Genomic DNA, 10612 nt, shown 5'->3' with positions numbered 1-10612 from the left:
TATTAATTGATATAAGGTTTCATTTGAAGAAACCCTAACCAAAATGCAGCCCTTGTTCACGCCATCTTCTCCCTATTTTCTCTCAATTTTCTTTACTAAATTTCAAAGGGAAATCATAAGATTTGGCTTGGATTTTCATATATTTTCAATCCTAAAGCATCCTAAGGTAAGATTCTAGCAAAAGGAGTGTGATTAAACTTTAAAGTTTTAAATTTTTATGGTTTTTATATGATCTAGGTCCAAGAGGAAGAGATTTTGAGCAAAAGGGAAGGGATCTCACATATTCAAGGTAAGTAAACCTAATTTGAACCTTAATTTGAGCAAGAATTGTGTTGAATGAATTTTTGCATGTTTGTATGTGAAGATATGAGAGAATTATGGGCTGTTTTTTTATGTTTATTGATGTTTAAATTCTAGCCATGAGAAGCAGTGTATGGTTATGTGATGATTTGGTGAAGTTGTGGAAGATTTTGTGATGAAATTGTTGGAGTATAAATTTTGCCAGGTTTGATACTAAATTTAGTGAGTTTTTGGCTCACAATTTGGTTGAATTAGAGAGTTGTGGAAGTGTAGCCAACATGATAGTTGCATGTGCATATGAAGTGTTTGATGAAAATCCAAAGAGAAATTGCATGCATGAGTTGGCTAAATCCTAATGAAGAAAGGGTTAGAGAAAGGCAAGAATTGAAGTTTGATTGTCTATTATTGATCTTTTAACATGTTTTCACAGGGGAGAATGGTTAGGAAAGGTTAGGGAGTAAGTAGAGGTAAATAGGTATGGAAAAGCCTTAAAGTATTCATGTTACCAAGGTTGCCCTGTCAAATCCGTGACCTTCTGAGTGATTTTTGGGTATCTTACCTATCAAACTGGGTTGAGACCTAAACATAAAAGTTGTAGCCCTTTCTCTAATGTTTAAAATGAGACTAAGATTATAGCAATCCGATGTGTGTAACTCAAGATATGCCTTCTTAAATATAACATGTGTAGTATGACTACCTCAAGAATGCTTCCAATTTATTAGTTTATTTTTAATCTAATAATCCACGATTGAATTGTAATGCCCACATGGAGGTGTGTAACTTATTTATGCTTTTGTGCCCTTAGTTTTGCTTATTTTAAGGAGAAAGATTGAAAAATCGACATTTGCAAACTTCGACGCGGTAATGAACTTTTGCCCAAATTTGTGTTAGAAATTTTAGACTTCGCCGAGGCGAAGAAAAAACTTCGCAGGGGCAAAGAATTCTCTGGAGTTTTTCGCCAAGGTGAAGAGAAAACAAAGTGACCATTCTACCCCTAATTAGTTGAAAATGTGGGGAGTAAAAAATAAGGAAATTTGATGGAGAATGTAATAAAAGTAAGGGCATTAGTGTAAATGACTAAGGGACAAAGATGGAATTCTCTATAAAGTGTAAGGGCAAAATGGGAAAGTATGTCTATTAATATGAGATATTAAGGGTTCAAGCACAAAGACCTATCATTCTCTACTTCCTCTCACACCACTTCCACTCTCAATTTCTCTCATCTCTTCATCAAATTTCCAAGGGATTTTAGAGGGCTTTTGGTTGGATTTTGGTAGAGATTTGATCCTAAGCACCCAAAGGTAAGAATTCTTGCAATAGATGTGAGATTAATTTTAAAAAGTGTTGAATTCTTATAGTGTTTATGTTTAGGTTTTAGAGAAAGAATAAGTCTACCAAAGAAAGAGAGATTCTAGTGGAATTACTCAAGCACAAGGTAAGTAAATCCAACCTAAGTTATGATTTGAGAAATCAAGGGTGTAGAGATTTTACATATGTGTATATGCTTATGATTTTGAGAATTGTCGATGAAACTGATGAATTATTGATGAGTTTGATGATTATTGCTAAGTAGAATTTAGCCATGGAAAGTGGTGTTGTTTGTTTGATGATTCATTGAAGTTGGGTTGAAGTTAGAAAGAGTTGAGTAGAATTTTTGGGAGTGTACTGTTTTGGACAGGTTTAGTAATTGTTTAATGGAGTTTTACTCCAAATATTGGTGACTTGAGAAAGAGATAGAATTGTAGCCAAATTAGAATTTGATTATGCATGCAATATGTTTGATGAAATGTCCAAGAGAAGTGTATGCATGAGTTTTATTCATTTATGAATTGACATGAGTTTGTAGATGGTAGAGAGAAACTTATTTTTATGCTACATGACATCCTTGCATTTAAAAAGAATTATGAGTATGAGCCATCTACATACATGCATATACATATGTATAAGAACTTAAAGAATAAAGAGAAAGAAAGAAAAGTTATTAAAGAATGCTCTAAAAGAAGAAAAGAACAGGTTGTTGCGATGGGGAACCCGTGAGTGATAAGAAGAATTTCCCCGCATGCACGCCGCCATCAATGAGCGGCCTAAGAATAAGAAGTAGAATTGGTATAGCCCGTAAGAGTGCATGTGGATGAGGGTTGTACTTAAGAAAGAAGAATACAATCACACAGCCAGGGTTCTGAATCCATGCCTTAACCGAGTCCGATCGGCAAAGAATAAGAAAGCATAAGAGAAGAAAAGAAAGAAGAGAAAGTATAGAAAGAAAGAAAGAATAGAAAACAGAAAAGAAAATGTGCACTTCTTGCATTTGTACATGTGCATCACACTTATGCATGGCATTATGCCTACCACCATGAGTAGTGAGAAATTAGAAAGAAAGAAAGAGAGAAGAAATATTGAGAAATTAGAAAGAAAGAAAGAACAAAGAGATAAGAATAGAGTAATGTAAGGAAAAAAAATTAGAATGTTAGCAACGGAGAGAAAAGGCTAGTTTATCAGATTTACTTACTAAGCAATTAGCGCTCACTCCGTTTATTTCTTTCTTTTTGCAGGAAATAGGTGAGAAGCGGTCAGATGGACGTCGAGAAGTGGAGGGAAATTGCACCACTGTCTACTATTTTTGAGCTTATGTACATGAGATTTTTATTAATGTAAGAATTTTATATATAAAGTAAAGAAATTTTCGGGCCCATTATCTTTTACTATATGTTTATGTGTTTTTTAATGTACTATATTTCCCAAGTGTATAAGTTAGAAAGAGTCATTACATTTCAAGTATGGGAATATTTTTGTTAGAGAATACTAGTTCCCCAATGATATCTTTATATGCCATAATGCATTCTCACATTCTCACATTTGCATTTAGAAAGAATAGCAAAGAATGAGCATATTTCCATGCACATACACATATATGAGAACATTAAAGAATAAAGAGAAAGAAAGAAAAGAAATAAATTGTAGAATCATCCTCTAAAGAATATAATTAAAGAAGTTCAAATCTGAAATTTATTTAAAGAAATATAAAAAGATAAGAGAAGAGAAGGTTGTTGCAATGGGGAACCCGTGAGTGACCGAGAAGAAGAATAGCCCACATGTAAGCCGCCTTTAGTGAGCGGCCTCAGAATAAGAAAGAAGAATTTGTACAGTCTGTTAGAAGTGCATTTGGATGAGGACTATACCCAACAGAGCATACGTACATGCATGTCGCCTTTAGTGAGCAGCCTCAGAATAAGAAAGAAGAATTTGTACAGTCCATTAGAAGTGTATGTAGATGAGGATTGTACCCACTCACACGGCCAGGGTTCTGAATCCATGCCTCAACCGAGTCCAATCGACAAAGAAAGAAGAGAAACAGAAAAGAAAGAAGAGAAATAGAAAAGAAAGAAGAGAAACAGAAAAGAAAGAAGAGAAACAGAAAAAGAAAGAAGGGAAACAGAAAAAGAAAGAAAATAGAATAAGAAAACCAAAAAACAGAAAAGAAAATGCAATGCGTAGAAAAAGTTTATGCATTTGTGCATATGCATCAGGCCATTTCTACTATCCCGAGTTAGTTTCCCTCTTTGCGCTTACATATCGGTAAGTGAGAAACTATAATCTTAGAAAAGGCAAAGAAGAATTGAGAAATTTTGTGTAAGGAAAGAAAATCCAAGATCTGAGTAACAGAGAAAGAATAGAAGTATTGTGGTTTACTTATTAAGCAATTAGTGCTCACTCCATTGATTTCACTGTTTTTGCAGGTAATAGATGAGATGCGGTCGGGAGGAACATCAAGTAGCGGAGGAGAATGACACCACTGTCTAAGATTACTTTGTACTTATTTTTGTTATCTTGTTACTTAATGTAGAGATTTGTATATAAAGTCAAATTTATTTTGGGCCCACTATTATATTCTTATATACATATATATTTTCTATAACATGTTAGTGAGTTTTACTTATATTTTTCCAAAGAACATACTAGCTAGAAGGAATATTACATGCTGGAAATTTTATATTAATGAAAAGATAGATTATCTTGAAGATAACTATGAATACTAGGGACATGTGTTTGGTTTGACGTGTGTCTTTGTCCCGACGCTCTAGCTAGTACAGAAATTTGCATCAACACACACACACACACACACACACACACAGAGACATATATATATATAAGGAGGGAGGATGTTCAAAGAAGATGATATATGAGTTAACATATCAATATTATCTTATAATATTATTTACCATGGTGTATATGCAATGCCTCAACTAAGTTAAAGTTTTCATGAAAAATCTCTCTCTTGTGAGGTTAGAATGGGAAGAAGACAGTCAATTAAATTTTGATGATACGTGTATATTTACTTGCAATGTTGTAAAGTTAACATGTTAAGTATCTATTTGGGGAGTACTTTCGTAGGAATGAAACTTAAAGGAATGTACAAGGCCTCAAAAGCGGCGAAGCATGTGGTTTAATTTGATACTGAAAGTTTGTATAATCAAGCATTAAACATTTTCAGAATGGGTTGATTGTGTTCGTTAATGCTTGGGGGAATAATCATTCAACATCAACACAATATCAAGAAAGAGCATAAAGTAAAGCTTTCAAGGACTTTTACATGGTTCGGTGAACAACCTACATCCATGGGACCATGTCCAAATGAAGCAAATCTATTATAGCAAGCACATACTAAGTCAATACAGAGTTGAAATTAAGTACAAGAATTGTAAACAACTCCACGTTCTACAAGACTCTAACTTCACCGTATAATTACTCCAACGTTCTTCTACAGATTGCTTGAGTCTAAGAAACCACCTGGATAGCTCGAGCTCCACTCAAGTTTCAATGGTCGAAATCTACTTTCGACTCCATAGCTTGAACTACGTTCAAGCTTTCAACAAAGAAACCATGTTCCAACAAAAATACTCAAACAAAATAAGAGAATGTTAAAGAACAAACAACAAAAGGAACCTGAGAAAATGAAAAAACTCTCTAAGAAATTTTAGAGAACAATTAATGGAATATTCAGGTTCAAAGAAAACGCAAGGAAGAAGAAGATATTATATAATCCTTGCTCAACAAATCCCTATTACACTCAGTCGACAAAGACTGATACTTGTTGGACTATTTTAGGAAAGATCTCAACAACTTTGTTGGACCACTTTGAAAAAGCATAAACAACTTTCTTGGACCACTTCTAAAAAATCAGACACCTTAAATGGACCTTTCACGCAGATTTCATAAACGAAAAATATCCTAACAAATAATGAAAATATGACACCTATACTAAGAGAATTGATTAGAAAAATAAAATGTACACACATATTTGCAATATGTTCAGACAAAGGAAATGTGCGCACATTTATACAATATGTTACTACATGTGTAAACTACATACATGATTGTGCTTTAAATAACTTAATGTGCAAACAACATAAAATAATGTGCACATATAACTTTATAAGTTGACAAAAAAACCTTATAGATACCAAAAAAATAAAATAAATAAATAACCAAAGGCTAACATGTCGCGAATCCACTTGAAAGAGAGGGGTGCCTTAGGGAACACAAATATAAGTGATGCTTTTTGTTGTCAACTTGTGTCATAAGGTGTTGGGTTAAGTCCCGCAACAAGTGCTCTTCTTAATTGTGGAACTCTTAACAAATTGTCAATGATAAGCTGGAGGAAGGTGAGGATAATGTCTAAGTCATCTTGCCCTTGGCAACATACGTACCACAACGGTCAGGACAAAGAGTCGCGATCACACGAGGTGAGCTAACTCAAAAACCCGCCCTCAACTCGAATCAAGGGCTGCAACTTGTTACTGTGAATGTGTTGCAAGTGAGTGGAATGTAATGAATTAGGTTTTTTTTACTGCTTATTCTTATATATATATATGAAGCTAATTCATCTATATGGACACAAAATTAATTAGACACAAATTTAATTGTGAAATGTGAACAACAACATATATTAATGTTTTATACCTAACTTTCTGCTCTTGAGATGAGGTTATTTGTGGAATCATAGTCTGCACAAGGACATGATTACTGCAGGATTTATTAATAAATAATCCAAGAAAAAATTATTTTGCTTTTTCCTTACTCGATCTTTTGCCCCTTACTAATACATCCATGTCAAAAAGAAGGGTAAAATATGTTTATTGTTTAATCTTTCTCCTTGATATTAATTGTAGTAATAACAGTTTTTAGATACTTCTTAATTAATTTCCCAGTTTTAAGAGGGCAGTTAATATTGTAAAAATTCAAAAAACTTTCAGAGCCACAACAAATATTCAAAATGGCATTTTATCAATAAACATTGTCACATGTGTTCTTTCAAAGTAAATAAACAATCTCAATATTAACAGTTATTTACCCAAACTGTCATTCTTTAAAAAAAAAATGCTTTTATTTATTTTTGTCTTTAAGAAAAAATTTGTCGTCCATTTTGTTGCTAAAAAAGTCTTTATATTTAGCAACAAAGTGACGAAATCACATAAATATTTTAAAAAGAATAGTGAAAAAGGCATTATTGGACCAAATCGGGGTATACTTAATAATTTAAAATTTTATAATAATGGTGCTTATTTTAAAGTGGGATTCTATTAGATAAGTGATGCTCTCTATAAAAACTCAAAATCCCTTCACTCTTTGGCAGGGGCGGACCCAGGCCCCTTGAGGGTAGGCCGAGGCCTGCCCTCAACTTTTAAAAAAAAAAAAATTGCAAAGTTTTTTTGAAACATTAAAAAAAAAAAAAAAAGGTTAAAAAATGAAAAAGTTAGGTTTTGTCTTTTCCTTATTCAACTTTTTCTTCCCAGTTCCCAACTCCTTTTTTACATGTGGCTGAAGCTCAACCCAGAAATTAAAAAAATCCCCCTCTCAACTTCTCTCATTCGCGTCTCCTTAAGCCTGAAGGTTAGTCTACTAAAATATTGAAGTTTTAAGTTTAAATAAGCTCTTTAGATGGTCAAATCCATAATTTAACATAAATATTTATATTGTTGCAGCCTTGTAGAAAAGCGAAGAAGATGAGACGGCTGCTTTGCTGCTAATTATTTTGGGTGCTTTAAGCTATAAAATGCGGAGAAATGGCAAGGGTAGCCGAATAGGTATGTAAGATTGATGTTAAACATATTGAAAACTGCAGGAAATATGCGAAATGACATACTACTACTTTTGAAGAATCTTATTAATGCCTACCGTTTTAGAGTATTGGGTTTGGTGAAAAGTAGTTTGGGCGAAAAGTTTTAGCAGTGGCAGACCTAGTTTTGGTGAGACAAATAATTGCCTAATATTTTAAAAATCTTTTCTATTATCTTTTACTTTGTTTTCCTGGCTCTTGTTTGTATGTGAGAAAGATGATTGTCACTATCACTTTTGAACTTCCTTTCTAAACCACACAATGGCGCCTGCACTATATAACAATGGCCTCTATGCAATTAATATTTAAATGCATTATATATGGTGTGTAACGGTGTTAAATAGGTATGTAAATTAAAATGTCTTATGTATCATGTATCATGAATTTAAATATATCATGATTTGTTTATGTATCTTATTCAAGAAAATTAAGTTGCTAAATTAATTAGTTTTTTTTTTTTTTTTTAATAGGAATCTCTTTGTCTCTTATTTTTGGGATCCCACTTCGGTACTAATTCATTATATGTTTATTGGATTTGGAATCCAAGCATTAACAAATAGATTATGATATCCAATTATTTCAAGAGACTGAAAGAAAGTCCAGCAAAAATCTTGATGGAGGCTCTACTGATATTGAGGTTAATCAAACCCAATTAGAAGAAGAAACCCCACAACAGCGATAACAACACCAAGAAAAAGAAGCAAGGAGTTTGTTACGAATCATGAAGATTTTGAATTCGTCTTTTTGTTATTCTTGATGAAGAAAGTATTGGGAATCACATATGAACTGTCACAAGCATTACAAAGAAAAGATCAAGATCTTCTTAATGCCATGCAGTTTGTACAAATTTCGAAGTGTCGATTGCATAAATTGAGAAATGAAGACACTTGCTTCGACATATTGTTGAAAGAAGCTTATGATCTGTGTAAAGATAATGACATACCAATCTCGGAGAACATGGAAGATAATTTTGGGAGGACAAAAAGAGGAATTGCTCCAATTACAAATAATATCATTTTAAGGTGGTTGATGTACACGGTTTTAGATAACATTCAAGAAGAACTCAATAATTGTTTTGATAAAGTAAATATGGGGTTGCTTCAATGTATGGCATCTCTTGATCCAAGTAACTCTTTTGCTACATTTAATAGACAGATTACTTGAGTTTGCAAAGTTCTATCCTGCGGATTTTCCTCACACGATATTTGGTTGCTCGATAATCAACTTAAAAACTATTATGAGGATGTTAGCACCAATGCCAATTTCACTCATGTTGATGGGATTGCCGATCTTGCAAAAAAAAAAAATGGTTGAGTTTAAGAAGGATGTTGCTTACACAAAGTTTTCTTGCTTATTAAATTATCACTGGTTTTACCTGTGGTACTGCAACAGTTGAAGGGTGTTCTCTCTGCAATGAATCTTGTTAAGAATACTTTGCGTAATCGAATGGGAGACGAGTGGATGAACAATTGCTTAGTAGTTTACATTGAAAATGAAGTTTTTGCTACATTCAAAATGAAGATATCATTGAACATTTTCAGAACATAATGAATCGGAAAATCGTGTTAAATTGAAGATCTTCGGGTATACTTTCTAACTTGATTTCATCTTTAAATAATCATATCATATTATTAGATCTTTAGGTATACAAATCTAACTTGATTTTTGGGTCATACACGCAAGGATGTGTGGATCTTTATATAGACATTTGAGTTAGAATGTTAACGTCTAATCTGGATTTGAAGTGATTGTAATTCATCTCTTTGAAACCTTTGTATATCTTACTTTTGTTAGAGTTGTAATTGAGCTTTAAAATTGTGTAGAATATTTTTGTTGGATTTGTGATTGTTGTAAATTCTTTTGATTATATTGGATTTAAGTGGGTCGTTAGACTCCCGTGGTTTTTTTATCTCTTCACATTGAAAAGGTTTTTCCACGTAAAAATTTTCTTGTATTTCCTTGTGAATTATTTTCTTATGTTTTCACTACTTGATTGGCAAATAATGCGAAGCGACGGCCCCCTGAGCAAAAATCTTGGGTCCGCCACTGCTCTTTGGTTACTCAATTAATGAAAATTGAAAGATAATAGGAACACAACAAACCATAATAGGAACCGGTAACCGGCTTTACAACATCGACTCCATGTCTGATTCTATAATCTAAAATATTCTGAGTCTAAATATAACGAACCAAAGCATAATGGGAAACCGAATGGAAAGGAAGCAATGACTTTGACCTCAAATCACTTTCACCTTCTTCTTTTGTATTCGGGATGCAAACCAACTTTTTTTACTCAAGAAACTCCAGTGTCAGAGAATGGTAGTTTAGTTTTTGCTGATCCCACCACCATAGGTTTGATTTAGCAACATCTTATTATGCAACACTCTAATTCTCTACCTCCAACCCACATCTTCCCTCTAGATTCCAAATCCTCCCTACCCATCATCCGTCCATGGGCTGGGTTAAAGTAAGAGTTCTTCGTAAGGGTTCTTATGGTGTAGTCTATCTTGCACTTCCTACATCTATAATCTTTATTCTTGCGTTCCCAACATCCATAATCTCCCTTATTTGCTGTGAAATCTACAAGATTGCAACATTCTCTCTTCACTCTTAAAAAAGGAGAATTCTTGAGAACCTTCTTGTTTACCGGAGATTGTGCAATGTTTAGGACGAATATAGAATTTGACAGGGCTCGGATTCGTTTACAATCTGCATCTTGATATGCAGTTGGAGGTACGTTGCAAGATTTGATAACACGAGTGGCGGTAAGCTCATTGTGATCTTAAACCAGCCATATTCTCATTTTTCCTGGAAACGGTGGGATGAACAATGTTAAAATCGCAGATTTGGATTAACAAAAGAGTCTGATGAAACACTAAATCCAAATTGTTATAAGTTTAGGTTTAGAGGTACACTTGATACATGTTGCCAAAATCTGTTGCATTTGGTAGATGGAGACATCATTAGACATATGGTCTCTTGGTTGTATTGTAGTGGAGATGTTTTATTGGCAGGCCAGCTATGCTCGGGGCGAATGAGAAGACTTTCTTGTATGAATTGGCTGATTGAAAAAGTCACCATTATACCAAAAATATGTCAGACAAGGGGAAGGTTTTCTTGATGAAATGTGTTGATGCGCGTTTTTTGGCACCAACGAAACGTACGTGTAAAAGGTGTGCGGACCCAGAAGACACA

The 10612-nt window shown here is 33.6% G+C and overlaps 1 long non-coding RNA gene across 1 annotated transcript; it reads left to right on the top strand.

Moving 5' to 3' along the window:
• Positions 1-262: 262 nt before the first annotated feature.
• LOC116122137 lies at positions 263-4146 on the top strand. The gene is made up of 3 exons (XR_004126847.1): positions 263-289; positions 2853-2951; positions 4038-4146. It is a non-coding gene; the product is annotated as an uncharacterized LOC116122137 (long non-coding RNA).
• Positions 4147-10612: the final 6466 nt, after the last annotated feature.

This window comes from Pistacia vera, unplaced genomic scaffold, assembly GCF_008641045.1.
Source record: "Pistacia vera cultivar Batoury unplaced genomic scaffold, PisVer_v2 Contig132, whole genome shotgun sequence".
Taxonomy (NCBI): Eukaryota; Viridiplantae; Streptophyta; class Magnoliopsida; order Sapindales; family Anacardiaceae; genus Pistacia; species Pistacia vera.
This window is presented reverse-complemented; position numbering and strand designations above follow the sequence as displayed.